This window comes from Protopterus annectens, chromosome 7.part0 (genome assembly GCF_019279795.1).
Source record: "Protopterus annectens isolate FY-2018-M chromosome 7.part0, PAN1.0, whole genome shotgun sequence".
Lineage (NCBI taxonomy): Eukaryota > Metazoa > Chordata > Ceratodontiformes > Protopteridae > Protopterus > Protopterus annectens.
This window is the reverse complement of record NC_056739.1, coordinates 1,959,636,698-1,959,663,277: the sequence shown is the minus strand read 5'-3', so window position 1 is coordinate 1,959,663,277 and position 26,580 is coordinate 1,959,636,698. Positions and strand designations below refer to the sequence as shown.

At 41.4% G+C, this 26,580-nt stretch overlaps 1 long non-coding RNA gene across 8 annotated transcripts in view; it reads left to right on the top strand.

Moving 5' to 3' along the window:
* LOC122807273 overlaps positions 1-26,580 on the top strand; it is a 122,521-nt gene that overhangs the window by 36,290 nt on the left and 59,651 nt on the right. For all 8 annotated transcript variants that reach the window (XR_006365616.1, XR_006365618.1, XR_006365615.1 and 5 more), the window contains one exon: positions 7,844-7,900. This is a non-coding gene — a long non-coding RNA (uncharacterized LOC122807273). The remainder of the gene's footprint in view (positions 1-7,843; positions 7,901-26,580) is intronic.

Here is a 26,580-nt window from a genome sequence, read left to right as displayed (position 1 = left end):
TTTTTTGCCTTTAACCTTTTCAAGAGCCCGTGTAGTATGTGTAGTTGCTTCAGTGACACATAAAGAAAAAGGCCCAGTGGGCTTTAAGCACTGTACAAAATGTGGTCACAAAATTCCCTCCTGATTTGTATGCTTTATGCGTATATTTGGGATCCCTCCATCTTCAGGACTGCTCCATTTCCATTTCAGTCATCATGCTCTCTTTGAGAGAATAAATCGATTCTGAAAGGACTTCTTCCCTCCTCTTTCATGGAGGCCATGTCTGGAACCTCATTATCTAAAGATGGACAAAAAGTTAAATCTGGTATATGTAGTCCTGCATCATTTTCCTTCTCAAAGGTCACTGAGAAGGCTAAGAAAAAAGTTTTTCAACTCTGACTATTCTTTGGGTTCCGAGTTTGAAGATGGCAAAAGTATATGTTCTGTTCTCCTTTGGATCCAACATATAAATTATGCAAGCCTTCAGCTCTGACGGGATTGTCAGAACCAAAGAGTACTTCCATTCAGTCATTGGATCCGATTGTGTCTTAGGTTTCCAATCCAGCAATAAAAACATGTTTCGATGGAGAGTTCTTCTGATCAGACGCATCAAACCACAGATTCATCGTAAACTACAATTTTCATGTCTAGGACTTGTTCCCCTACAATTGATCTTTTCCCAGATTTCCTTGACCTAGATCTCAGTCTTCCTTGTCCACCCGTTCCTCCAGAAATCTTTACTGAAGGCGATGTGGAGAGATTGGTGAGGAAAATTCTCTGGCCAAAAGGTGTGACAGGGACCACTTCAGTTCATACCCCATGGATTAAGGACTTCACTTTTCAACTCCTCCTCCTTCCTTTAATTCCTCCTCTGACTTCACCGGAAGCTTCAGAGTCCATGGTTCCAAGCTGTCTGGTACCAACTGTCAGATCCGAAGACATCCTCACCTACGAATCCAACAGTTGCTCTGATTTCTTTGGTTCACTCTGAACCAGAAACCTCTCAGAACCGTGTCTGTCCTGTCTGTTCTGAGGGGCTGGAGTTGACAGTTGTTTTTCAGAGCCATCTCTACACCTCGGGACTTCGGCATGGATCAGCTTGGCTCTGGCTTCTGCCTTGGGAGGGATCTCCTCTGGGTGGATGGATGTCATGGCTCTGAGGTCCACCATCCTTTCTTTGGGTGGGTCTGCTTCTGAGGCTATGGAGAGCCATGTCTGCTTTGGTCACTAGGTCGGTCCTTTCCCTCGTGAAACCGCCAACTCGTCACACTTTCGTTCAGAACCTCAATCTTTGCCTCCCCTGGGACAGGGAGTACCAAAGCCTCAGGTTTCCTAGCAGTGCCCCCTCTTTTTCTGATACCTCCCTAGAGCACCCCACTGAGGAGGTCCCAAGGAAGAAGTGCAAGAGGAAGCACTTGGATTCTCTGTCAGAACCCATCACAGAAGACACACATCAATAAGGGCGAGGGATCCCCATGACCACCTCCTGATGTCTCATTTAGAGACATCCTAGAAATCCTTAAGCAGAGAGGCGATTGAAAAGTCCACCATACGTGCATGCCTTTGGTACCCTGCCTTCTGCACCCTGGCTCAGTCCGCCTGCCGATGAGGTCATTGTGTTGAATGTGTCAGTGGGCATGGAAGACCCCTGATTCCATTCAGCCGATCCCCAGGAGACCTTTATCACTACCCCAAGGATAAGCCATTCTGGAAAAAAGGTTTGCCTGTTGATGCCATGGTTGACAATAGCCACAAAAGAAAGGAACTAGCAGAAGAAAGTTCCTTATATCCATCCTCCCAACAAAGAGTCTCTGATGGATAGATTTGGGAAGCAAATTTATACATTACCTACCTTTGCATTACGGTCCTTGAACTACCTGTTGCACTTTACCAGACTTCAGAGGGATTTGATTAAAAAGCTTTCAGATACCTCTCAAAACAGTTTCTGAAGAGGTTCAAGAGTCTGTTAACTCTCAGTTGGCCACCTTAAATTTAATTTATAATTCTTCCATGAAGCTCCTTTCACATGTAGCCGAAGGAATGACCAGAGCTGCGGGTTTAGGAGTTGCCATAAGGAGACACACTTAGATGTGCTTGTGTGACTTCTGCAGAGCCCTTTAAATCTTCGTTCTTCAATGCTCCTTTTGGACAGCACATCACTACTAAAGACACTGACCAGGTGTGAGAAAGACAGGAAAATCCTTTCTGCTGTGGGTCTACATTTTTCCACTCCACAAAGATCCTTTTTGAGGAATCAGTGCAGTGATGGAAAAATGTGGTTCAGGAAATCCCAAGGGTCTTATCGGTTTTCCACCAGCGGAAATGTGGAGGGATCTCAGAGATGCCACCCTTGTGGCAGAGGGGTCCTGCAAAACCAAGGGTACAGAGATTCCTTTTTGGTAAACTCTTTCATCGCTCCTGAAAGGAGACCTGACTCTCCTCTTCTGGAGAGCTGGTGCCTGCATCAGACAGGCTTACAACCAAAATCTGGATGGTCATGGTTCAGTTCATTCTTCCTTTTTTGAAACAGGGTGACTGGATGTGCTTAGTAGACCTTCAGAATGTGTACTACCACAGAAAGATGCACAGACTATCTAGAAGGTTCTTGCACTTCTGGTCTGGAGATAAGTCATTACCAATTCAGAATATTGCCGTTTGGCTTTACCACAGCCCCCAGGGTGTTCACCACCAAAAGCATGGCAGTAGTAGTAGCTCACTTGTGACTGCAAGGATTCCAGGTGTTTACATATTTGGATGACTGGCTCATCACCACCACAAACAGACATGGACTACTAGAGGCAAGAGAAAAAGTTCTCCAAACATGCTCTTCCCTGGACATAACCATAAATTCACAAAATCTCATCTGGAACCAGCCCAAACACTGGATTTCATACGGGCTTTCCTAAACACACAGACTGCAGTTGCCCCACAAAGATCGGAGACTTGTCTGTTTTCAAGTCAAGTAAATAACAGCAGCAGATTACCAGCAAGATTAGTTCAGGCACTGGGGCCCATGGTAGCATTGACACTTGGCCAGATTTCACATGAGAATTTTATAATGGCTGCTTACCACACTGTGGTTCATTCTTTATCAGCCTGTGTCAACAGAGATTGTAATCACCAGTGTCTGCAAAAGGGATCTTGTGTTGTGGAATCCAATCGGATCAAGTTCTTCAGGATCATCTTTCCATTCCACTGCAGCCCAAGGCCACAAGTGACCACAGACACTTCCCAGCAAGGGTGCGGGGACATGGTCTGGGAAGGACTGTTCAAGGCACTTGGACTCCGTTTGAGGCCATTTTGCACATCAGTGTCCTAGAGACGAGAGCAGTGCTTTTTAACATTTGTAGGCCTTCCAAGATTCTCTCCTGTAGGGGACGATTGCAAATCAAGCTGACATGTCAGTGTTTTGGTACATCTACAAACGAGGACCTAGATTACACCCATTATGTTGAAAATTTCTCGGTGTGGCGTTGGGCAATCTCATCCAACCATTTTCTTATAGCATCGCATATTCCAGGGAAGTAGTGTGATGGCAGACAAATTGAGCAGGTACATTTACCTCATGAATGGTCCCTCAATCAAAGTTTTGGAAAGGATATTCCAAAGATGTCAGCCATGCTGCAATCTATTTACCTCCTTCTTTGGTATAAGTTTACAGTTCCAGATATAGTCTCCAAGAAAGTATTTATCTTTTCCATCAGCAAACTCAATCTGAGATAATTAAGACAATAGGTGCATTGTGGTTAAGGGATGAGCTTGAGAGTTTGTAGTCCCCATCAGCTACTGTAGCGGCTGAGTTGGATCAGAGGATTGGAACTGAACCCACAGGTTTGAGGAAGAATGAAAGTGGGCAACACAGAATGTTGCGGTGAGTACATAACTTTTTCTTCATACTTTCTGTTTTTTAATTTAGTATTTTATTGGCTGTATTGTGTGAACTTCTGCCCTGCCATCTGTCATGTCATCTTTAAATCTGGTGCCAAGCAAATTCTAAAAGTCTGCCTCCCTATTCAAAGTGGGTAATTTGGAGATGTAGGTCCTATGTAATTGCCTACTATTTCAAAAAACTTTTACAAATTTGAGCAAAATCATTTTTCATCTGGTAAGCTTTCCTTATTTAAAAAGTGCACCAAGACAGAAACTTAGTAAATCACATCACATCAAACCAATAAAAACTCATAAAGCACATACATTATTTGGCTGTGGAAATTTGCAAAGACTAGAAGGCTAATGGAGCAGAATATAGTGTTTACTTGCCCACAGTTGTCTGAGGCCTCCTCCACTTGTTAGTGTTTGTTCCATGCCATGCTACTTGTATACCATAGTCCCCTCTGATGACCAGTGTGACCTCGACTCCCTCTACCATCTAGATGACGTCATTTACATAAAGTAGATTACAATAATTTAATGGTTGCTATCAATTGCCCCCGAGGCTTACTCTTTTGCCTGAAACCAGGCACTCCTTTTCCAGTCAGTGCCTGTCATCTGCTCTTGGTCCCTACAGTGTTTCAGCATGCACTGGCACAACTGTTACCAGTTCAACATAAGTGTGTTCCTTCAGTTTCAGCACTTGCAGCATCTGTTCACATATTGACCTGACGCAAGTGTAACTAACATTTACGTAACCAGTGCTTGTTGAACAAGTTTCACATGCAGGACTGGACTTGACTGTGTGTGTTCTGCAGTGTTGTACCTCTTTTAAAGGAATACTCCACCTTAGAACTCAAAACATATTGTTCCATTATATCTTTGTTTTTGAGCTATTTTGATGCTTCAAAATCATTCCAAGTGCTGCTTTTACAATTTTAATGTTTCTCTCAAAATGCCAGGTGTTTGGGCCTGCCTTGGTAACGTGATCTTGTTTCCTTGCTTTTATTCCCTCTTTCCAGAATACATTTCCAGTCCTGTTTATATGACTCATGCTAGACATAAGGAAGTGGTGCTGTTTTCTCGTGCCATTAAGATTGAATGGCAAGACTGTGAAGCGCTGTCATCTAAACAGAACTGCTTCTATGTTTACTTGACTGAGCTTCATTTATGTGTCTGTCAGAGCTTGTTCTATGCTATAAACAGCTGTTGGCTACATGCAGAAAAGAAAGTAGGATGAATAAGAAGTTTTTGTAGTCCTAAAATATTTGACAAACTCTCCCCCACACTGAAGTTGAGGTGTGAAAACTCGCTGCAGTAAATGATTCTTGCTGTACATTTACAAGTGACAAGTAGTAGGACTCTGAACTTAGTCTGTCTGCTACTTCCCAATGCCTTCAGCATGAGGGTTTTTCTCTCCTGAATGATGCAGACTTAAAACATACTTTACAAGTTCCTCAATTATTTCTATCATGCTCACCCACCTTTTTTCTGTTTCATATTTATTTATACTTTGGTAACCATGAAAGTCAACTGGTCCCAGGACCATTTTCAGCCAAAACTTAGGCTACATTGGCAAAGATAATAACAATTATTAAATGCACTTGGCAGTACAAAGAGAAAAATACTGACAGAAAGACACTGACCTAGATTGCATGTGCAACACATAGCCAATGTGTGACAGTGACCAAGTATATCCATTGAGCAGCATTTACTAGAATGTATACATTAATAATGCTTAACTATACCATGTTGTTTATTATCAATAATTAATTGTATGCACACACACACACACATATATATATATATATATATATATATATATATATATATATATATATATATTGTGTGTGTGTGTGTGAAGTACATGTGTACAAAAGTGTGTGTGCGTGCGCCTTTAAACACAGTTAAGTACTTCTCATTTCCATTTTTTAGTGTTTAACATACATTTATTATATGCCCTTGCATTTCAAAGTAAATTCAGCTGTATGCAAAATCAAACCAAGAATGAAAATCACTTGGCACCACAGGACCCGGAAGCACGTAAACAAAGGCTTTCAAAATAAGCAGATGAAGAAATCAAAAGCTGCTAGGTCTCCAAAAAGATCCTTTAATGTAACCAGGCAAAGTAAAAATCCACAATATCTTCCAAGCGCTTTCACTCGACCACATGCGAGCTTTCTCAAGGCAAACAACATGGCTGGAAGTTCATTCACATTAAATACTTCCAGAATCATCACATGACTTCCTGTGAACCTTTCCCAACAGGAAAATCGCCATATAAGGAAATTCTAAAATACATTCTTATCATTAAAAGTAATTCATTTTCTAAAAATAATTCATTTTCTAAAAATGTCTTGGCGACTGAATAGCATAATGAACTTAAAATTGAATACAAACTATTAAAATGTGTCATAAAACAATTCTGTAAAATGTTTTTATAGTTTTATAATACAAATAAGTGCAGTAACCCCTTTTAACCATCGGGGGTGAAATCAAAACTCCAATTTAAAACCTAGAGTTACTAACTGGCATTGTAAAACATTTCTTATCTGAGTTGCCAATGTATAACATTCCATATATCATATTATAAAATCGTATGGATCAACATCACTAGTGTTCTGAAATTGAGACAAGCTAGTCTATAACACAATTTAGCAGAACATGACATCTATTGTTTTATTCACTTTTGAATCCATAAGATTTTATATGACACTAGAGCAGAAAATTGGTTTAGAGGGGTGATATTGACAGCCTGGAAAGGTGTTTTTTTTTTTTTCTGTTTGCTAAGGGATCTGTGCAAGAATTGTGTACCATTTGCTGTGTAGTATTTATGATTATCCCAGTGTCCTATAAGCTTTTTGAATAGTTGGTACCATTTGCTGTGTAGTATTTATGATTATCCCAGTGTCCTATAAGCTTTTTGAATAGTTGGTAGTTAGCACATATAATTTAAAGCTATGAGCTGCTTACTGTGGGTCCTTCATCCTCTGATTACTGTATGAACTTGAGCAAGTCCATTAACATAGTGTTCTCTGGGCAGTTTGGAAGTTCGACTAGGCCCCGTGATGATTTCCTGGACCACATGCCTAGTACCTATGAACAAGTACATCAGTTTAGTTAATGTTTCTTTTGTCATAGAATATCTTTAGTAAAGTTGAATTAGTTTTAAAAATATGAATAGGAGCAGGCTGTGGAGATGCATAGTAGTGCAAAGTAATGTTGCTCCTCACAGTAGGAGGTTCCCTGGTTTGATTCTCATCTGTGTTGCCCTCTCTGCAAAGTCTTTATGTCCATATGCTCAGGTTTCCTCCCAAAGAGCTTAAAGTAGGTACTTTGGATTCTCCAAATTTTTCTGTAGGAGTCTGTGTATATACTCTTAAGACTGGCATCTTAAAGTTCATCCATGTTCATATTTAAGTGCAGCATTAGATCTGTGGATAGTAAAAACATAATTTACCTTGGTGCTACTAATGGACAGATGCTACTAATGGACAGATGCAGCTTACATGCTTTATTGTATGCATGGGTCCCCTGAAATTGTCTATGGTATGATCCCAGTGATTCTCATTAGGGGTAATGTGTAATTATCGCCCATGTGATGGGTAAGCCCAGTCTATAACCAAATGGGATCTGTTATTTTGAGCACAAAAGGGAAATTGGATAAGTGTAAAATATCCCATAAGGGCGGCTACTTATGACTTAACCCAGGTTCATAGGTTATCAGGAAATGGATAGATGTAACCGATACCCATCCTGAGCATGTACTTACATTTTTTGCATAGGCATGCAGTGAACCTTGGCTTGTTATAGCTTTTTCATTTTTAATATCTGGCATTAAAGATTGGTTTTATATATTTGTAAAATATGACCAATTTGCATGGGTAAGTTTGCAGTAGGAAACTGTTTTAGGAGCTTGTACATTTGAACTATATTATAGCGTTTATTGTATCTGTTGCATTTTTCTTAACAGTTTTTTTATTTTTAATTGTAGACATAATTTCTCTGGGAGAAAGAGCTTGTGGAGTCATAAGCCATACAGAATGTTGTGGTAAGTCATTCAAGTCTTACTTTAAATTTTCTGAATGTATTTCAGTGTCTTATTGGTAAACATTAATGTTTGCTACAGGACTGATGGCTGAAAACAGATGGAAGTTGCTTTCTAGTTATCTTTAGCTCATAAGTACAGTCTCTTGGCATTAAGTTAATCAAAACTGGCCTGAAAAAGTGAAGTCTTGAGAGGGAGTTTTGTAGTGCATCAGGTTTACTGTTTAAGAAGTGCCAAGTTCTGTTTTGTTATAGTTTGCCTTTTCTGTCTCCTTATTAGTTCCTTGCCATTGATTTTTACCTTTGCCCAGTGTCTCTTGCTGATTTCTTTGCGGTGGGGGGGGTTGGTGACGAGGGGACTTTGCTGTCATTGAGCCTCAACTTCCATGACTGTCTTTTAGGGAATATGAACCTAATCCTACATTTAGCCACCTATCCTTTTATAGTAGAAGTACCCAGTCTTTATACCACCTCTTTCTACCGGTGTCTAATCCTCTGGTGCCTGGATCACTGATGGTACAGACAGATTCCTGAACCAATGGGCTAGCTTTTAACACTTACTTGTTTGGTTAAAAGTTAAGTTTTGTACTTTGTAAACCTAGGTTGTGAAGTAAGGGTGTGAGCCTCCTCACGGAGGACAATACTCTTAAAGGGCAACAATTGGGTTCTATTATTAAATGCTCAACTTTTTTTTTTCTCCTTATTTACTGTCCCTGCTATGAATAAACAATATAGCATTTACAATATTTTAAATGAACTCTTTCTCTCCACTAGAATAGTACCTTACTGTACTGTGGTGGTTTCACTTTCAAAAAACTTTTGTCCCGGCCTGAAAAAGTTTGCTGCAGTCTAAAGTTTGCTGATGTTATCAAGGTCTCTGAATGCATGTAGTTTTCTGGCCATTTCCCCACCCAACCTGACATCACTACCATCCTAAAAACCCACCCATGCTTGTGTTTATCACAGCTCCCTGGTCCTTCCCCTACCCATACAGAAAATAAAGGCTGTAACAAGGAAACAGTACATGTCATGTCTCCTGCTGTGAGCTGTCACTCACACAAGTAACAGCTCAAATTACCCTTAGCACTTTGACTCCTCTCCCACCCCCCTTCACACTTGACTTCCTTAACTATCAAATAAGTAAAATTCAGGCTTCACAAAAGACTGCAGTTTAGCTATTCTAAAGTGAAGCAGCAGTAAAAAGCACTCTGAAAGTTTGTTCTGCGGCATTTGCAGTTTGTGTTTTAAGTAGTCCATTGAACAGCATGAAATGTTACTTAAAACTAACTGAAAGACAGCAGTGTGTGCATGTAAAATCAATGCAGTCTCAGGAGCTTCAGGAAGAAAGAGGCCTGTGTGATGTAATTTGTTTTACAGTTGAGCACTGCACTGTGGGATACCTAGAGGCAGACTAAACAATCAGAATTAGTTTAAGATGCCATGTGGCCAGACTCAGAAATTATGTATAAAAATATTTAAAAAGCTGTAAATTGTCCCAGAGAGGTGTTAAAATGTAGGAAAACCAAACCATGATGAAGTGTTGTTCTTTCGGCTTTTCCCGGTTAGGGGTCACAATAGCAAAACTCTGGTTCGCTAATGATTGGCAGTAAAATTTTTTTACGGGTGCCGAGGTGCCAGCTCGATGCCGAACTTTCAGCGAAGGCACGCCCATTCTACGCCTGTCTTTCAAAACGCCACTCGACCGCTTCGAAAGACATGCGTGTAATGGGCGTGCCTTCATAAGCATGTTTTTTGAGTCTCTGGGTGTGGTTCTCCTTTAAGCAGCAGTTTCAAGTTTGCCCTTTTCTCCAGAAATAATGCGACTCAAGTGCTTGTTTATGTTGGCAATTTGGGGGAGCCTCCTACATGGCAGAGTCGGGGTTTTTAAAAAAAGGTGGGTGATCTGGGCATGTTTTCCTTGGCATTTTGAAACAAATCCAAGAAATAGTCTTAAGTATTGGAGTACATTTATGGAAGAAAATGCAGAAATAACATGGGAAGCATAGTCTCAAATACTAAAGTTAGAATTTCTGCTTCATTTATTTTTCTCTTCATGTTTTGTGTTTGAGATTGCTGGATACCCGGTTACAAATTATTGGGTGCTCTGTAGTACACCTTTCTTTAAAGAATCTTTAGCCATTGCAGAAGTTTAGTTGTAGTGATGACTTGCTTTATATGTCTAAAACCATATCTGGTACCTACAGAGAGCAGAATATTGCTGGCTTTGTGGCATTTAAGTACAGGCTGTAGGCTTTAGATGGCTAGTCTCATAATGTGCATTGTTTGTAGATTCATGGTAGGTTGTTCAGAGATAATAGTTTGTAACCTTTTATTCCGTACTTTACAACTCTGAGTTACTACTGTCTGCTTTCTTGCCCTTTCCGTTAAGGATTTGAGGGTACAGACCAGGTTAAATATACAGTTTCCCATCCATTTGTCCAAGTTGCACTTGAAAGAGGTCAGGGGTAAACTTTGCTTTACATTTAAGGGAAGTCTCAGAAGTGTAGCTGGTTAAACCAGCTCCCTGGGCAGGTACTATGAACTCTGCACCCCATCCTCCCCTCAACTCTTCAAATGAAGAGCAAAAAAAAAATCTGTACTGTAATAAGATAATACATGTGAGTGTCATATTGCAGTTCGATGCGAGTCCCCCTGCTCTAGCTCTTCCATTGAAGAGCTTAAAAAGAAAAAAAACTGGTATTCCTTCTATTGTCTACTGGCATGCCAACCAGGTGACCAGCTGCATGACAATCCCCCCCCAGCCCAGACATATTCAGGTCCTGTTTCTGTGCCCTGCTACAGTGCTCCTGTTTTTTTTTTTTTTTTTTTTTCTCTTTAAACTTTAGCAAACTGATTGCTACAGTTTATACCCTGTTTGCATGGAGCACTACAGCACTCAATTTTCAGTTAAAAACTTTGCTACAGTTTAGACCACATGTAGAGCACTACAACACTAGTTGAACTGCAAATGCAATACAACTTTTAAAATATGGTAATGTATTAGAGCCATCGGGATCACTGATCTGACTTCCCAGCACTTTGCACCTGGGGCTGTTGCCTCACTCACCCCATTCAAGATATGCTCCTGGGAAGTCTATACCATCAAATAAGGATTCTTTTGAGATGGAGATCTATCTTGCCAACTGGTTCTGTTTATATTGCAGTGGAAGCAGGTGTTGAAGTTATTGCTATGTGGATGTTTAGGAATTTACTTAAGACTGTATCCTTTGAGGCTTCGTAGGTGAGGCAAATGTTTAAACTCAGAAATCTGTATGAAACTGAGGAGAGAGAAAGTACTTTGTCTGTTTTTGTTGCATATGGTTTTATTTGAAGAAACATTGCCATCCTTCCAGTATCCTTCTGTTTGGACAAGTGTAAGGGGCATTATGTTCTGTTATGGGTCTGATAAGAGTGAAGCGTGCTGATAACTTTCCTTGAACTAGAAGATGTACTCCTAGTAATCAATCTGACTAGATTAAATGATTTTTTTAACAACTGTAGATAAATGCTGGTCATAGGATTGTAAATTTTTAGTGCCCAGGTCAGTCTGCAAAGGGGTGTCAGCATGGTAGGTGTGTGGGTACCCTAATGTTTGCCAAAAGACACAAGACTACATTTATTGGCATTTAGCTTAAGGCCACGCTCCTGACAACATTTATTCATACATACACTAGACCATCTTGGGGGAGCTGGGAGTAGGTTGGAGAGTTTGTTACTTTGCAGTCCACTATTAACACTCCTTTTTTATAAGAGCATGCCCTGTACATTGAAAGGTTAGTTTCAGTATGCAAGTCTGTTTGCTATCCAGTATGTTACATAGTTTATATTTTAATTTGATTAGTTTGTCTGTAATGTCAGAATGTAGGGCCACGGTGGTGCGGCGGTTAGTGTTGTCGTCTCACAGCAAGAGGCTCTCTGGTTCGATTCTTGGCTGGAGTGCCTTCTGTGTGGAGTCTGCATTTCCTCCCTGTGGTCGAGTGACATTTAAAGACCTGCAGGTAGATGCGTGCGTGAAAGAGTTGGCTTCTTTGAAGGTTGGGTGTCGGGCTGGTAACTCGGCACAGGAAAACTCCACTGCCATTCATTAGCGGGCCAGAGTTCTGCTGTGGCGACCTCTAACCAGGAAAAGCCGAAAAGACATTAGTTTAGTCTGTAATGTCAGAGGCCTTTGCCAGTTTGAGGTAAGCAGTGTGCATTGATGCACTGAAAATCGGGTAAATCTGTGACTGAGTGAAGTCTTTGGGTAAGGAATTGTAGACTGCCAGTGTACTTGTTTATAAGTTTTATTATTTGTGTTGGATTGCTTTATAGATGAGGCTGTTCAGGCTTGTAGCTCTGTAGTTGCCAGGCTCAACGGATGGGTCCTCCCTTGTGAAGTGGGATGACTACAGCATCTGTAAATCTGTGCTTGTTTCCGACAAAGCAATGTGGCGCATTGCCTGAACGCATGGGGTTGGTGTTTGCTGATCTTGGGAAGTTATGGGCATTCTAATGTATAAGGGAAATTGGGGAGATAGGGGTGTAAAGTTAGCTAAATTTGATCAGCTAATAAGTCAGATGTGTTTTCTGGGGATGAGTATATGGTATGTATTAACTCATTGCAGTATTAGGCATTTTGAAGTTTCTGACCTAGTTGTAAAAGTTCTTGTGGTTGTTCTTTTTACATTTTTGGTAATTTTGATGCTCATCTTTGGAGGGTGTAGGTTATCCAGGTAATGGAAAAATGGTTGAAACCCTCCAGGAGAACAGTATTTTATTTGATTAGTGGATTCTGGATTTGTATGCCTTGTGTTGACCTGCAAGGGATATGGCAGTTATCTGTGATTGGTATGGATTTTTATTGACAGTAAGACTATGGGGAGCTCAAAGTAGGCTTGTCTTGTGAGTCTTGACTCTGTTTGGCTTTTTAGTAGTACGGACATGCTACCACCAATAGCATAGTTTGTTTTTGGAGGTTGGTCTGAAGGTGTGGTACTTGAGGGCTGTATTGACAGAGCAGATCCTGACATCTGAGAGACTGCTTACCATTACTATAACAAAACCCACACAGTGAACTGCATCAAACTGTTTTATTCCAGAACCAAAAAAAATTAAAAAATACTTGGCGCTTTCACCCAAACATTAGGGCATCATCAGAGTACAAAGAATTAACATCAAGGCCATTCATATATATGCAAAAATTGCCCAATAACTTAATTAACTAATTAAAAGGATAATTGATTGATTAAACAATGTCAATGTAGAGATATATTTTAAAGTGACTTGGCTCTAATAAAAAACATGTTTAAAATACATATATAATAATGCATATATTATAAATATCAACACTATACATATAAAAAAATAGTAAAACTTGTATAATATTGTATAATATATAAAAAAAGTATATTGTTAAAATATATAAAAAAATATTAAATTAATAAATATATATATATAATAAATTATGACTGTACGTATAAAATATGGTCATATAAAATGTGACCTATATTTTAAAATACTTGAAATAGATGTATTTTCATTGATACCAGGTAGCATACAAGCATTTAATCTAAATTGCCATAAACATTCCATGGCCTCAAGCATAGTCTTGTCATCACCACCTTTATGTACATTATGTGGAATTCTGTCTATGACAAAAAAATATAAATCTTTTAAAACTTGGACATCTAATACTGTGCATGTATAAGGAACTAGTAGTCTTGTGTTTCTTGATAATCCTAGCATGCTCAACTATGCGTTCCCTTAGCTTCCTAATAGTTTTACCAACATAAAATGCCGGGCATGTTGAGCAAGTAGCCAGATATATCACCATCTTCGTGTTGCAATTACAGTAACCAGGGCATCTAATAGTCTTATTGCAACCCTATATTGCAACATAGGGACCATCATTAATGTATTTGCAAGTGTGACAAGTACCACATTTGCTCATTTTTGATGTTTTATATAAATTCCTGTTGCTATTAGACTCGTAGATGTCCTTTAAATTTCTCCCTCTACTAAAAGTGATTTTAGGCTGACTTCCTAATATCTTGGATAACTCAGCATTGTTTATGAAAACACTTGTCCATGTCTCCTTAATAATATCAGCTAAATAATGTGATGTATCATTATATGGCAACATAAATGAATCGTATCTAGGCAAACTAGAACTAGCTTTGGACAAATTGTCACACCCATATTTAATAATAGGTCTATATAGTATGGTCCTATTAGTATAAATATCCTTTTTGATGGTACCAATTAAGTCATTGGGGTATCCTCGGTCCATAAACATATTAGACAATTTCGATTTCTTGTTTGAACATGCTATCATCACTAATGATTCTTGATAATCTAACATCTACGAGTCTAAATAGCAACAGGAATTTATATAAAACATCAAAAATGAGCAAATGTGGTACTTGTCACACTTGCAGATACATTAATGATGGTCCCTATGTTGCAATACAGGGTTACAATAAGACTATTAGATGCCCTGGTTACTGTAATTGCAACACGAAGATGGTGATATATCTGGCTACTTGCTCAACATGCCCGGCATTTTATGTTGGTAAAACTATTAAGAAGCTAAGGGAACGCATAGTTGAGCATGCTAGGGATATCAAGAAACACAAGACTACTAGTTCCTTATACATGCACAGTATTAGATGTCCAAGTTTTAAAAGATTTATATTTTTGTCATAGATAGAATTCCACATAATGTACATAAAGGTGGTGATGACAAGACTATGCTTGAGGCCATGGAATGTTTATGGCAATTTAAATTAAATGCTTGTATGCTACCTGGTATCAATGAAAATACATCTATTTCAAGTATTTTAAAATATAGGTCCCATTTTGTATGACCATATTTTATATGTACAGTCATAATTTATTATATATATATTTATTAATTAAATTTTTTATATATATTTTATATTCTAATATTATATGTTTTGCTATTTTTTATATGTATAGTGTTGATATTTATAATATATGTATTTTAAACATGTTTTTTATTAGAGCCAAGTCACTTTAAAATATATCTCTACATTGACATTGTTTAATCAATCAATTATCCTTTTAATTAGTTGAGTTATTGGGTAATTTTTGCATATATATGAATGGCCTTGATGTTAATTCTTTGTACTCTGATGATGCCCTAATGTTTGGGTGAAAGCGCTAAGTATTTTTTTATTTTTTTTGGTTCTGGAATAAAACCGTTTGATGCAGTTCACTGTGTCGGTTTTGTTATCTTACTAGTTCTCGTTTTTGTTTGCTTACCATTACTGTTTTCTTGCTCAACCTGGCTACACTGCATTACTTAACTGTGAAACCTAATCTCTCCAGTCTTGTACAAAAGCTTCCCTTCCTTATGATATGTTTAGTCAGTGTATTCCTTGCACACCAGATACTATCAATCACAAGGTAAGTTTCCTGCATAGTGTTTATCTAAAGTGTAAGAATTAGGCACCCTGGAACTAGAACAGCTGCCTCATGCTTAGCGCCACCCATTTGATCTGATGATGTTGCCTTCATTTATTCACTTATAGATTTTGGATCTGGGCATCTGAAGTCCTTCCCTACCTATAATGCTTCTCTCCTCCAAATCCATCAGCTCTTGTTTGCCGTACTTTGCTTAGCATTGGGTATCTCATATTCCGAAATCCTCAGTTTTTTTTTCCGTGAGCTTAGTGATTTTTATTTTCCCTACCTTTAGATATTCTTAAAGATGTTGTATTTCCTCATCTGGCAGTCTTCCCTTCTTCTAGTAAGTTTGTGTGGAGTTTTGCCTTGTGCTTTCCCGTCCCTATCCCTTTTTATACTCGTTATAGATGCATATTTATTTAAAAAAGAAAAAAATTCTGTCTTTAGAGATCTAATTTATTATTTGTGTGTGTGCGCCGTAAGATGTTCTTCGTGTTTCACTGTTGCAGTCATAACTGTAGGGTACTCCTGCCGGCAGGCAGCCCGAGGTCGGCCAGAATATCAAAGTCTGGGTCCAGCGTCGGCTGTATCAGCCAGTACCCTGACGTCAGAACGCATGGGTATAAAGCTGACAGCCGACGCCATCTTCTCCAATCTTTCTTGCCGTGCGGTGCAAAGCAGTTCGCTAGTTGTTGGTTGGCGTTTTGAAGACAACGTGGTGTGATTGTTGTCGGTCCGAAGTTTTCTACTTCTCTTCTCAAAGCTAAGTACCCAGTTGGGGAAACCTTTTTCTTGCTCCTCCGATGTTAATAATTGTGTATCGTGTGGAGAACAAATACCTCAAAGATTTCCACTCTTACTGTCTACCTTGCTTAGGCCCTGACCACGACGTTTCTTGCTGTCTGTTCTGTGCCAGGTTTAATTCTCGCACTATCAAGCATAGGTATGATTGGGCCTTGAATTACTTCGGTAGACTATTTAATTATAGGATGTCGTCGGATACTTTACCGACTACCGGAATACATACAATTCTGACGTCAGGGTACTGGCTGATACAGCCGACACCGGACCCAGACTTTGATATTCTGGCCGACCTCGGGCTGCCTGCCAGCAGGAGTACCCTACAGTTATGACTGCAACAGTGAAGACACTCTAACATCTACATTTATGGTAGGTGTACACAACTGTACTTTATACTTAATCATGTCTGATTCCAAACCTGTGGGCTTTAAGAAATGTATCAGTTGTGGCCCCAAAATCCCATTTTCTGATGCTCACTCCAAATGTGTTGTGTGCCTTGGTGCGAATCACCTGGACTCTACTTGCTCCATTTTGTGCTAGCTTTAATCAGCGGGCAAGTTGATTTTGAAAGGGCTTCTGCCTAGCTCTGTCCTTAAGCCACTCCATCCACTTCAGTGGCTCAAACCCCTGCTAAAAAACATAAGGAGTGGAAGAGATCCCTAGTAGTTCCCGTCACTCAGGTTAACCTCCTGCCAAGACTCCTAGAACTTCAGAGCTGACCACTTCAGCTCCTATAGTCATCCAGGCCTCCCCTTTGTGCCAAAGCTTCTTCCCGGAGTTGGTGACTGCTAGACCCAGGTCCCCCTCTCCTGCAACAGCCCAGGCCTGCTTTGGTTGCCTCTTCCATTTTCTCAGTCTTTCTGAAGCCGAGGTGGACAGCATGATGTCTTAATTTCTCAAGGCACAAATCTAGCTGGGGATGTTGCCTGCTGTCTCTCCTCCTGGATCTGCAAGCAGTCTTCCCACCTTTACACCCATCTCTCTTTCTCTGATCCACCCTCAGGTTTTGGAGTTATCTGGTCTGAGCCTTACTGGATTCGAGACTTCACAGCTGATGGGAACGGTTACCTCAACTCTGGTCTCCCTGACTCACCCTGCTCCAACAGTTTTGGAGAAAAACTGTTTTCAGAGCCATAGCTTCTGCATCAGTTCTGAGGGGTTGATGTCCGCTATGAAGCTTTGGAGCTGTCTTTTCCCCTTGGCGTTTCAGTGTTTGATAACTCGGCTCAGACTCTTCACTCAGATGGGGGGGCAGTTGGGATTCATGGAGCTTCCCTGTCAACATCTTCGGCTCTGATGGGTGGGGGTGCCTACAGTGTCTCAATCTCCCTCAGTGTTTGGAGTGGTGGAGAGGGTTCGCTCTGTACCCAGAAGAGCCTTAACTCTACCTGTTTCTGAGCCGTGCTCCCCTCCAGCAGCTTTTGTGCCTGAGAACCATTCTGTCGTCTCAAGGACAGCCTGCTCAAAAAGACTTCTACTTCCCTCTTAGAACTCCTAGAGTCTGCCGATACCACCATGGAGCACCCCACTGAGGAGGTCCCTCGGAAGCACCAATGCAAAACGAGACACTTTGCCCTTTGGAATCCCTTACAGAGGACGCCAGTCTCTATGAAGGGGAAGGGTCCCCCAGATCACCACCAGAGGATGTCTTCTTCGGAGACATCATGGAAATCCTACACCAGAAGGGTGGCTGCTCCTTTCAGAAGCCCTATCCCAGAGGAATTGATGTTTCTGGAAGCTTTTTGGTCAGGCCCATCTACTTCTTGAGTATCTCCCCAGCCCCCTGTGGGTCCCCATATTGACCTTGTGTCTGGCAGGGTGTGGAAGGATGCAATGGAAGCAATCCCCAAGTAGAGAAGGTGCTCCAGACAATCGAACGGGAAAAACTCTTGCTGTGAGGCAACCACGCTACTGCTGCACCACTGTGCAAGCATTTATTTAAACTATATCATCCCATTTGTGCTACAGTTCTTGACCAGAAAGGTGCATTGGGGGATAAAGCTTTGACTACAGCCCAGCCATCCCAGTTTCTATTAGAAGCCTGAGTGACTGACGTGGCATCAAAAAGTTATGGGCAGCTATATACCCACTCCTTAGATGTAACCATGGACTGCTAGTAGGAGGGGAGTGCGACTTGAGTAGGCCAGAAAGTAAATGCCCCCCTCATTTGAAGAGTGAAGGGTTAATCCCCCACAAATTTGCTGTTAGGCTCTGCAGTGCTGTAGCTGTATTGGAGCAAGTGTGGGTTTGCCAGCTTTCTCCCATTACCCAAGAGATGGCTGTAGGCACTGAATAGCAAGGGTGTAGGATGAAGGGGAGTAAAAACTACTCCAAAAAGAAAAAAAAATATTGACCAAAAGTATGTGGAAAGAAGGGGGCTATGCCCATTCAGAGGGCATATCCCCTCATATTTTCACTAGTAGTAAAGAACAGAATATAGAGCAGACTGACTGTTTATCTAGCAGCAATCATGTATACCTGTGTCAAGGAGGAGCCAGTCCTGATAATTCAAGATTTCCAAAGAGTGAATGGACTGAGGCCAAGCATGGCATATGTGCTGAAAAGAGCACCTGTATCGTGCGTGGCACTTTATCATGTTTGCTGGCTATCTGGGAGGGTCCTCAAAAGTCCCATCTACTTCCACGATGAAAGCAGAGTTCCCCAGCCATCACGTCTTAAGTGATCTCAATGCTAGGTATGAAAGAGAAACAGGGAAACTAATGGACCTAATATGGAAGAGCTTAATAGTAATGGGGAAAATGCAGTCCAGAAAAAGTTGCAACTTTGTTTTTTATGTGTGTGTAAATAGTGGGAGGTGTGCTTGTGAGTCTTTCGTCATTTTAAAGCCACTATTCTTCATTTATACTTCCATGAAGGATCTTGCAGGAAATAAGTCTTAACTCACAATTGAAGCAAACTTTGTTTTTGTGCTTTATGCTGCCATAAGAATGGTACAGTTTGTTGGTGTCATTGAAATCGACAGAAGTTGCAGAGTTTAATGGCTTTAGTGAAGAAAACGCGTATTGAAACGATCACTGGGAAGTGAACTAAAGACCACACAACCTGAGAAACTGATCTTTATTCATTCAATCTTTGTCCACTAGAAGAAAGGATACAAATGTAGAAAAAAATGTACTGAATGGAGGTGAGAAAGATCTGATGCTATCCATTTCATTATTCATCACGTCTGGATCTTTGATCCGATGGCAACTTTACAGAATAGATTCAAGGCTCAAGCTCCTTCCACTCCTGTAATCCCTTTCTACATTCAAATCCCCAGATTTAATTTACCACGTTTAGCTACAGCCTTGATTCCTGGCTCGCAGCATTTATTAAGGTGTTTTCTCTGGGTTACAGCATCTTTTTATGTATTTTTGGGTAAAAGTAGTAGGCTAATATTTCTGCCTTCTTCCCCTCCTTGTCTTGGCTCTCGTTCAGATTAGGCTTTCTCTCCTATGCCTTTCTTTCCCTTTTGGCACCTTTTTTTTCTGTACCCCTCTCCCTCAGTTTGTTTGGGGCTAGTGGGTTTTTGTTTGTGTATTTGGTCCCAGCTACTGGGTTACTGCCTTTGTAGGTAGTTTGGGGACTTGTACTCAGTTCTTCTTCTTATCTGTCTGTCTGTCCTTTTTTTTTTTTTGTTAGGACATGTCTGGCAAGCTTACTGGATTTTAAGAGATGCTCTTCCTGTGGGCAGAAGATGCGTAATTCTGACGCCAATGATAAATGTGTTTATTGTCGGGGATCCAGCCCAATCTTGAAGCTGAATGTTCAGTTTGTGCTGCATTCAATTCTCTGGCATTGACAGATTGGACTAAGTTTCTGCTCAAGGGCATGGCTCAAGGGGTTCCCTTTGTTTCAGGCTCCCCCTCTTCTTGCAGCCATAAAGACCCTAAGAGGAAAGCCTCCTCTGTATACCTGGGTGCTTCTCATCTGGCTGCTCAGAAACGTCTGACACTGTCTGATCACAGTCCCTGTGATCCGAAGGCTCAGAATCTGTCCTCCGGTGCAGAAGTTTCCTCTGATCCTATCTCTGTTCCATTAGCTCCCCTGGATCCGGGGCAGGTTGTGCTTCAGGGCTCTGATCCAACTCGTTCGTCTGATTTGGAGCTAGTTATTTTGAGCTCCCCAGTTGAAGACTTCGGATCCTAGATGCAGTGATCCCAGTGGGCTTCCCCTTTAAAATCCACTCCCTCTTCAGCTTCTTCTAGATCCTGTAGGAGTATCTTGCCCTTAGGCATGGACAGGATGATGAGTTCCCAAAGGGCACAGATAGATTTTTTATTTGTTTGGCATGCCCAGCCTGCTTGGGCTCAGGGAAAGCTCCACCTCAGAAATTGGTTTCTCTTTCGATTCCTGTGGTTTCGGAATCCCAGGGACTCATCAGGGGGATCAGGCAATGTCTTGATGTTCTTTGTGTTTCACTGTTGCAGTCATTACATTTTAGGGAGATTTTAGAGGCAGCCACTTGGAGTTAGGTGCACACCTTTACAAAGCATTATCATCTGCCTCTGTACTCTAAATCCAGAGCAGGCTTTACCACTGCAGTTTTGCAGGGCCTCATAGCCGCCCCTTCAGGTGTTTAAACCCAGACCCCCAACCTTAGCTTTGTGACTCTACCCAAATGTAATGACTGCAACAGTGAAAAATGAAGAACATAGTACAGTTGTATACACTTACCATAAATGTAGATGTTCGAGTGTATTCACTGTTGCAGTCCAGGTTACCCTCCCTCCATCCCCCTTTTTTGTCTATGGACCTTATCTTTCCTTCTCTGATTTGTACAACCTTTGTGGTGTATTTGCTTATAAATGGAAGTAAAATTATTATTGCATTTCTTGGCGTGTGTGTGTATATATATATATATGTGTGTGTGTTTGTGTGTATATATATATATATATATATATATATATATATATATATATATATATATATATATATATATATATATATATATATATATATGTGTGTGTGTGTTCATAGGTAGGTACTAGGCTATCTGCCCAAGGGCCTGTGTAAGCCTAGCCAAGAAGGTTCCCTGGCTTACGCCACCCTAGAAAGTTATTTTCCTGTGCCACTGTCGAGCAGAGACACAGAAGTGATCCCCAGGGTGTATTTTCTATTTTCCATCCACTCAACAAGATTTTTCTTGAGTGTTAATGAAGAACTTTGTTTGACATAGATGGGTAGCCTGTTCCAGAGTATGGGAAGTCTCTGGGATAAGAATCTATCCCTCCAGCATGTCCTGTTATTGTGGTGACAAGGTTTAGGTCCCTAGAGCGTGTAGCTCAGAGGGATTGGGATTTCTTTAGGTGTAGCATGTCCAACAGCTCTGGGTTTGACTTGGCTTTATATGTTCGGCAGAGATCACCCGGAGTAGGCGATATGCCACGAAGTAAAGCTGGAGTTTTTTGAGGCTGTCAGTGTAGGGCATATGTCGGAGTCCAGTAATCCTCTTTGCGAGGTACTTCTGTGGCCTTTCCAGCTGCTGCAGATGTCTTGTGAGGTACATTCCAAAAGGGGCGTTGTACTCTGTAATGGGTCTGAGTGTCGAGTAGAGGGGAACGATGACCTCTTTTTTTTTTTTTTTTTTTTTTTTTTTTTCCTGATTGAGAACCCTTTTATGATGAGGTGTGCCACGTAGAAGGACTTCCTGACTACTCTGGCGATGTGACTATCAAAGGAGAGACTACTGTCCACCTGGGTCCCAAGGTCTCATCACGCATTCGGTGTTAAGTAGGTTGCTGCCTGTGTGGTAGTTCATGGGTACAGACTTTTTACCAAAGGGGATGACACTGCACTTTTTGTGTGTGTATATATGTGTGTATATGTGTGTGTATATAATATATATACACACACACACACACACATATATATATATATATATATATATATATATATATACAGATAGATAATTTTGGCTTCCCTTTCGGGGGCACCTGACATCTGGGGCAAGAAAACTGAACACAATGGTGTTGGCTTCTTCTTTTATACCCCTTGACGTCTTGACGTCGGGGAGGGGGTGACGGTAGCCGACGCAGCACCCAGGACTTTGGAATTCAGGCCGGCTGAGGGCAACCTGCCAGCAGGATTACCCAAATGTAATGACTGCAGCAGTGCACTATAACATCTACATTTATGGTAAGTGTACACAACTGTACTTTTTCCCTCTTCCCCCAGGGTCCCTGACTAGCTCGGTCCCTGTGACTTTGGACCAGAGCAGGTTTTGCTCCAATTGGTTCTGGTCTAGGATTTTCAGATTGGTCCCTTCCTTTGGGGGCATCTACCTTTGATAGTTAAAGGCCAGTACTGTCTGAGGGACCCAGGGTGGGCTCCACCCCCCCCTTTCCTTGTAGTTTTGGCTATGGAGACCAAGTTTCCTAGAGTCCTTCTGCCTTTTATGTGGTAAAGTGGACTATCTCCAAGTCTGGAGCAATGTCTTCCCCCTGCCTGGGAACATCCCAGTCCTATCTATGTCAGGTGTCCTGAGCCCATTCATGCTGTCCAGGGCCGGGCCTCTGGTGACAGCCTTCAGACATCGAGAACCCCAGGGGTTCCCCTCTCTTCTGAGTCCCTTGTGGAAGAGCCACCTTGGAAGAGACTGTGCAAGTGGAAACTCTGACTCCCATATGGTGTTCTTCATAGAGGACATGGATTTTGATGAAGGGGACGAGTACCGCAGGTCTCCGCTAGATTAGATCACCTTTGGGGACATTCTCTGGAGCTGTTGAAATAGAAAGGTGGTTGGTCTCCCCATTCCCTGTCCTCAGAGGAGTCTGTTCCTGAAGACATTTTGGGACAGGCCCATCTGCTTCCTGGGTAATCCCCCCCGGCAGACAAACTTTTCATCTGTTTGCATGCAGGCACAGAAGGAACCTGACACCGTGGAACCGGTTGCTAAGAAAGCAGGTAAGTTTCTGAGCCCCACAGTAGATTGGATGTACTTATGGAGCAAGGAAGTGCTAGTCTATGCAGTGACCAAACCGCCTGAGAAACTGATCATCTTCTTTCACTCAATCTTTGTCCCCCAGGATAAAGCATAGAAATGTAGAAAAAAAACACACTGGATGGAGAAAAGATTTGGGTGAGAAGGAGAGAGCACTGCAACTTTTATCTCCCATTACTGTTGGCTGTCCCTCTTAACTGCATTACCAGTACTCTCTCTTCGTGTTTACAGAGTTAGACCCAGGACATAATGGATGCCCTTATTGCTTCTGTGTTTTCTTAGACTACGTTTTCCTTGCAGGATGTGTCACCTGTGCAGCCTTATGGCAGCCATCTTCTTGTTTCTTTATCTGGTCTACACAACCCCACGTTTGAACTAGCCATTGAGTACGACAGGTTGTTTGCAGTTGTAAGACGTTAAACCTTGTCATGTTTCACTTAAGTTGATATTGGCCTTTTCATTTGTCCCTTTTTGTCATAAGATTGGGTGACCCTACACCTTCTGTCATTCCTCTCCTGGCAAAGTAGAAGTTAGTGTTACAGGTGCTGGCTCTTTTGTGATGCGGGACCTCGCATACTTCAGCCCTCTTGACACCAACAGTGGTTGCAGCTTCATTGATTGACATATCATTTGGGTAATGATTGTAAGGATAAGATCACAGGTAAAGTGGCAAAAAGATTGCTTCAAAGTATGGATGGGTTTACTGTCTGACTGAGAATTTGTGCAGATTAAGAGGATCTCTGAGTACAGCCTATGGTGTTCTGTGCTGAGAGGAGTTTGAAGGGGGATTGATATCTTGTGAAGAGGACCCCCGAAGCCTCTTAGGAGAGTTGTACCAGGCATGACTCTCATTGGGAGAAGGCACAACTGCACCAGGACATGTTGGAGGTATTTTATCTCAGCTTGTCTGGGAACTACCTGTGGATCCCAGAGGATGAGCTGGAGACTGTTACTGGAGGAAGACTAGTCTACCATGCTTTGCTTATTGTTGCCACAAACCTTCATCAGAAATGTTTAGAAAAGAAATGGATGGATGAATAGGAACATTGATACTACAGTTAAGTCCCCAGGACTCTAGTATATTTAATTTAGTAAGAGACAGGTTGATTATTGCCCACGATGCCTAGTTTGAACCAGTACTGGCTGGTAACCTAATGCTCAACTGTACTCCATAGGCGTAATCCACTAATTATCCAGATTAAAGAGGTTAAGATTCTGGGCCAGATTAAGGAGGTTAAGATTCTGGGCCAACTGGGGGAGCAAGTTTGTATGTGCACTTCAGGGCCTTATTCTCTCTGGTCCAGCTACTGTATTTCATGTGGGATCTTCGGTAGCTTATTTGTTCTGTTTGTAGCAGTGTCCATGAGCATAGCTTCAAGAACAGTCTCTAAAGTCTTGAGTGGTCACAGCCCCTATAGTCGGTTCTGTAATGGTCCTGGTAGCATATAAGCCTGGAGAGGGGCAGTTCGGTTTACAAAACAAGATTGCAAGGCCCTGGGAGTTACCTTGTCAAACCGATTCATGAATACCTCCTTCAGTGCGGCTTCTTTGCTTTTTTTTTTTTGCCAAGACCTCCATAATCAAAATCGAGATTACAGGTGGTATGAGAGTGGAAGGTCATCCTCTACAGTGTTCCGATGAGATTGTACAAGATGAGAACTGGTAGTCAGTGTTCATCAGTTTGTCTGCAGTGAGGTCACTGGAAGAGATTTTGAAGCCTTTTTGCTTGTACTGGAGACAGCAGAAGGGTGGGTGTCTAGTAGCAGGGCTGCTTGATGGTCTAGGCATCTCCTTTCAAGAGTTGGTTTAAGGATGATATCCTCTCCATATGGCAGCTTGGGAGAGCATTGCCATTGATATGTGGCTATTGGATGTAATGGCCTTTGGGTAGCAGTTTAGTCCCCCCGCCCTTTCCAAACAAATGTCTTTTTTTTTTTTGCCAGGCACGTCTGTGTCTCTCTCTCTCCCTCTCTGTCTCTCTCTTTCTCTCTTTCTCTCTGTCTGTCTCTTTCTCTAGGCAGTGAAGATACCGCCTTATCTTTCTGACTAACTTTCATTCTAATTTTCTCAAGCAGACTAGGTCTGGTCAGTGCAGTGAACTTGGTCTTGTATTTTTCCATGGTTTGTGGTTAGTGGTCAGTTACAAGAAGTCCCAGGTAGTCCATGCTCATCTCTTAACATTTCTTTTGATGCCAAGCAGATTCCAAGACCTTTCAGCGTCTAAATTTTAGGTTCACAAGCATTTTAGGGGGGGGTGGGTGTCTCTCTTGTTTTCCTGTCTTGAGCAGTAGTGCTTTCTCAGCTTTTAAAGGTGTTGGGGCTGATATTTATCATAATGGTTCCTGTAGGCAGACTGCACATAAGAATTTTGCAGTGAACATTATCTGTATAACTGAGGTCTTTGTGCTCCCTTTATTTTTTGATCAGAATCAGTAGCACATGCATGATGGGCTTTCTTTGAACTTAAATGCCCCGGATTCTTTTAGGGAAGCCATTTATAGACCCTTTGCAATAAGGAATTGAGTATGATGCCTCAGCCATTTGAAATGGTTGGGCTTGCATTGGATTCACTGTTGCCCCCAGGGACTGCAGTTTTCTCTGGTCTGTATTATCTCACAAAAATGGCAATACAGCGAATGCCGTTCCAGTGACAGGTAAACATCGGTCCACCATTTCTGCGAATGGCTCGAACATACCCCCCAAAGGAAAAAAAAAAATCCATTAGTCCAACCACACACAAAGCACCATACCTAACATTACAAAGTGGGGGGCTTCACCCCCCCCCTAACTAAATATGTAAACTCCAAGATCGTACTACAGTGGGGAAAAGGACAATTACACGTCGATGGCCAAGTGATTTTTTTTTCCCTTGGAAAATAATCTATGTTCTGGTCGTTCACGAAAATGGTGGGTCGATGTTTACATGTCGCTGAAATGGCATTCGCTGTGTCGCCGTTTTGGCGAGATGATATAGACCTGTCTTCTCAGGAATCTTATTTGCACATCGTCTTACTAGAAATTGGAGCAGGCCTTTTTGTAATGTTTTTTCCAAGCTGTTTTATTTTATTTATTTATTTTTGCCAGTTAGACTGACATGCCTGTAGTGTCTATCAGCAAGCAGAAAGTGACAATTTCTTGTTCAGTGTGTTGCACATTTTCAGAGGGTTCTTCCTGACAGATACATGTCCAAGGAGAGCCAGATTGTTAGACAAGTTGTGCACAACCCTATTATCCTTGTACAAGTAGCCTTTTAGCCTGAGTATAGTTTGCACTTTGTCAATATTGGTGACACTCGTGTTTCACCTATTTATGTCAGAATTAGAGGTGACGCTGGGGCATTTGTACCTCATGGCTTCAATAGTTTGTCTTATTTTGTTAAAATGAAGGAATAAATGCATTTACTAGTGTCCTGTGTATAACCTTATTGCTGTCACACCCATATAATGCAACTCATTAAGTATGTGCATGTGCACAGGAACACACACAAATATGTGGCCACTGTTTACAGACACTTTGTGTACATCTCAGATGTC